This window comes from Hylobates moloch, unplaced genomic scaffold (genome assembly GCF_009828535.3).
Source record: "Hylobates moloch isolate HMO894 unplaced genomic scaffold, HMol_V3 SCAFFOLD_3, whole genome shotgun sequence".
In the NCBI taxonomy this organism is placed as follows: Eukaryota; Metazoa; Chordata; class Mammalia; order Primates; family Hylobatidae; genus Hylobates; species Hylobates moloch.
Genome location: NW_026652278.1, coordinates 138,468,247 through 138,472,709, shown reverse-complemented (window position 1 = coordinate 138,472,709; position 4,463 = coordinate 138,468,247). Strand labels below are relative to the sequence as shown.

At 41.1% G+C, this 4,463-nt stretch overlaps 1 pseudogene; it reads left to right on the top strand.

Annotated features, from left to right (window-relative positions):
* The first annotated feature begins 3,744 nt into the window (after positions 1-3,744).
* LOC116464769 (large ribosomal subunit protein eL31-like) lies at positions 3,745-4,122 on the top strand (annotated as a pseudogene).
* The last annotated feature ends 341 nt before the right edge of the window (positions 4,123-4,463 follow it).

The following is a 4,463-nucleotide window of genomic DNA, read 5'->3' as shown; positions in this document are numbered from 1 at the left end:
CTACCACAGTGGCAGTGTAGTCGTCACCACCAATTTTGAAACAGGAGTTAAAGAGACCCGAATTACAGTTTCAGCTTTGCCATAAACTATAAGCCTATGTGGCCTTAGGAAAATTAATCTCCGAGACTGTCTTTCTTCATCTATAAAATTAAAAAAATACCCTACCCTGCCTGTCTAACCATGTACCTAAGAACGGAATGTGGTAATATATATGGAAGAACTTTGAACATGACTTATACTTTTATTATAGTATATGTGGTGGGAGATAATCATGGTTTACCACTTCACATTCAACTAGGGCAGCTACAGTGGCAGAGTTGTAGATTCTTTATGCAAGAATGGGGCATTTGAGGGAACTCTGGGATAGTGAGTACTTCCTTGTTCTTGCTAGAGTGTCTCTTAACTGGATCCCACATCCTTTTCTACTTCTCTATTTCATTTCTCCAGGGACAGTTTCTCCCCATTTTTGGGGTTCTGTGGGCTTGAGACATTGTGCTATGTTGTGGATAGGACACTAGCCTTTGGAAAAGCTGCATTATTAATAGTTTAACCTGGGCCTGTAGAACTGGCCCTCTTGGAAGCCACATCCCACCTCATTTTGAACATTTATTTGGGCATGTGGTGTGTTAGGTGCTAGGAGAGAAAGAAAAATGACACACAGTAAATTTTTGAGTCAGAGTCACAAATAATGAGAAAGAAATACAAGTAACCCCACCCTGATATGTGATAAAACCTCTAATTCTGGTATGGGCAATACATTTTGAAAGTGCAAAAGAGGAGAGATTAATTCTAAGTAATTGACTCTAGAAAGGCTTTGGAAGATATGGGATTTGAGTTGTAAATATCTAGCAGCTAGAGCTTTAGTTGGGTCTATACAGGCATACCTTGATGCTATTGTGGGTTTAGTTACAGACCATTGCAATAAGGCAAATATCGCAATAAAGTGAGTCACACAAATGATTTGGTTTCCCAGTGCATTTAGAAGTTATGTTTACGCTATACTGTAGTACTTTGTGTGCAATAGCATTATATGTAAAAAAGTATATATATCTTCATTAAAAAAATATTTTATTGCTAAAAAAATGCTAAGGATCATTCAAGCTTTCAGTGAGTCATAATCTTTTTGCCAGTGGAGACTCTTCTCTCAATGTTGACGGCTGCTGACTGATCAGGGTGGTGGTTCAGGTGCTGTGGCATTTTCTTAATATAAGACAAAAATGAGGTTTGCTGCATTGATTGACTCTTGCTTTCACGAAAGATTTCTCTGTGGAATGAGATGCTGTTTGATAGCATTTTACCCAGAGGATAACTTCTTTCAAAATTCTTCAAAATTCTTCAAAATTGGGATAGATCCTCTCAAACTCTGTTACTGCTTTATCAACTTTTGTAATGTTTTAAAGCCTTGGCTGTCATTTCAACACTGTTCAGAGCATCTTTCCCAGGAGTAGATCTATCCTAAGAAAGCACTTTCTTTGGTCATCCACAGGAAGTAACTCCTCATCTGTTTAAGTTTTATCATGAGATTGTAGCAATTCGGTCACATGTTTAGGCTCCACTTCTAATTTAATTCTCTTGCTATTTTCACCACATTTGCAGTTACTTCCTCCACTGACATCTTAAACCCCTCAAAGTCATTAATGAGGATTAGATTCAACTTTTTCCTAACTCCTGCTAATGTTGCTATTTTGACCTCCTCCCATGAATCAGATATGTTCTTAATGACATTTAGAATGGTGAATCCTTTCCAGATAGTTTTCAATTTACTTTGCCCAGATCCATTAGAGGAATCATTATCTATGGCAGCTATAGCCTTACAAAATGTATTTCTTAAATAGTAAGACTTGAGAGTCAAAATTACTCCTTCATCCATGAGCTGAAGAATGGGTGTTGTGTTAACAGGCATGAACACAGCACAGATCTCCTCATACATCTCCACCAGAGCTCTTGAGTGACTTGGTGCACTGTTAATAAGCAAGAATATTTTGAAAGATATCTTTTTTTTCTATGCAGTAGGTCTCCAATGGTGGGATTAAAATATTCAATAAACCAGCTGGGCGCTGTGGCTTATGCCTATAATCCCAGCACTTTGGGGGGGCCGAGGCTGGCGGATCATGAGGTCAGGAGATCGAGACCATTCTGGCTACCATGGTGAAACCCCATCTCTACTGAAAATACAAAAAAAATAGCCAGGCGTGGCGGCATGCGCCTGTAGTCCCAGCTACTCAGGAGGCTGAGGGAAGAGAATGGCATGAACCTGGGAGGCAGAGCTTGCAGTGAGCCGAGATTTTGCCACTGCACTCCAGCCTGGGCAACAGAGCAAGACTCCGTCTCAAAAAAAAAAAATTCAATAAACCATGCTGTAAATTTGTTGTTTTGTTTATAGAGCACAGGCAGAGTAGATGTAGCATAATTCTTAGGGGCGCTAGGATTTTCAGAATGGTAAATGAGCACCTGGCTTCAACTTAAGGTCACTAGAGGCATTTGCCCCTATAAAAGGGTCGGCCTGTCCTTTGAAGCTTTGAAACCAGGCATTGACTTCTTCTCTCTATAAAATCCCTAGATAGCAAGCACCTTCTTCCAATAGAAGGCTGTTTTGTCCACATTGAAAATCTGTTGTTTAGTGTAGCCACCTTCATTAACAGTCTTTGCTAATCTTCTGGGTACTTGAAGCTTTTCTATTAGTATTTGCTGCTTTACCTTGTACTTTTATGTTACGCAGATGAGTTCTTTCCTTTAACCTCAAGAACCAACCTCTGCTAGCTTCAAACTTTTCTTCTGCAGCTTCCAACTTTTCTTCTGCAGCTTCCTTGCCTCTCTCAGCCTTCATAGAGTTGAAGAGAGTTAGGGTCTTGCTCTGGCTTAGGCTTTGGTTTAAGGAACTATTATGGTTGGTTTGATCTTCTATCCAGACCACTCAAACTTTCTCCATATCAGCAATAAGCCTGTTTTGTTTTCTTCTCATTCGTGTGTTCACTGGAGTAGCACTTTTAATTTCCTTCGAGAACTTTTCCTTTGCATTTACAATTGGCCAACTGTTTGGCACAGGAGGCCTAAACTTTCTGTCTGTCTCAGCCTTTGGCATGTCTTTCTCACTAAGCTCAATCATTTCTTTTTTTTTTTTTTTTTGAACGGAGTCTTTCTCTGTCCCCCAGGCTGGAGTGCAGTGGCACGATCTCGGCTCACCGCAACCTCCGCCTCCCGGGTTCACGCCATTCTCCTGCCTCAGCCTCCCGAGTAGCTGGGAATACAGGCGCCCGCCAACACGCCCGGCTAATTTTTTGTGTGTTTTTAGTAGAGACGGGGTTTCACCGTGTTAGCCAGGATGGTCTCGATCTCCTGACCTCGTGATCCGCCCGCCTCAGCCTCCCAAAGTGCTGGGATTACAGGCTTGAGCCACCGCGCCCGGCTAAGCTCAATCATTTCTGCTTTTGATTTAAAGTGACAGAAGTGTGACTCTTCTTTCCCTTAAACACTTAGAGGCCATTGTAAGGTAATTAACTGGCCTAATTTAAGTGTTGTTGTGCCTCAGGGAATAGGGAGGCCCAAGGAGAGGGAGAGAGATGGAAGTACGGTAGGCAGGTAGGTGGAGCAGTCAGAACACATGTTATTTATCAATTACATTTGCTGTCTTCTATGGGCACAGTTTGTGGTTCCCCCAAACAATTAAAAGAGTAACACCAAAGATCACTGATCACAGATCACCCTAACAGATATAATAATAAGAAAAATTTGGGACTCAGCAGAATGGCTCTCGCAAAGAAAGGTGGTGAGAAGAAAAAGGGCCATTCTGCCATCAACGGGGTGGTGACCTGAGAATACACCATCAACATTCACAAGTGCATCCATGGAGTGGGCTTCAAGAAGCATGCCCCTCAGGCACTCAGAGAGATTCAGAAATTTTCCATGAAGGAGATGGGAACTCCAGATATGCGCATTAATACCAGGCTCAACAAAGTTGTCTGGGCCAAAGGAATAAGGAATGTCCCATATTGTATCCGTGTGTGCTTGTCCAGAAAACGTAATGAGGATAAAGATTCACCAAATAAGCTCCATCCTTTCGTTACTTATGTACCTGTTACCACTTTCAAAAATCTACAGACAGTCAATGTGGATGAGAACTAATTGCTGATCATCAAATACATCCAATAAAGTTATAAAATTGCCTTTAGAAAGAAAAATTTTAAAGATACTGTGAGAATTACCAAAATGTGGCACAGAAACATGAAGCGTACATGTGCTGTTGGAAAAATGGTGCCTATGGACTTGCTTGGTACAGGGTTGCCACAAACATTCAATTTGTTAAAAAAAAAAGCATTCTCTGTGAAGCACAAAAATGCAAAGCACAATAAAATGAGGTATGCCTTTAAATAGGAATGGGTGAGATTAATTGAAGGGGAGAGATGAATTTGAGAAGGTGGGATGCAAGACAGGGTAGGTGAGGATGGCAGGAGAGAAATCTAGAG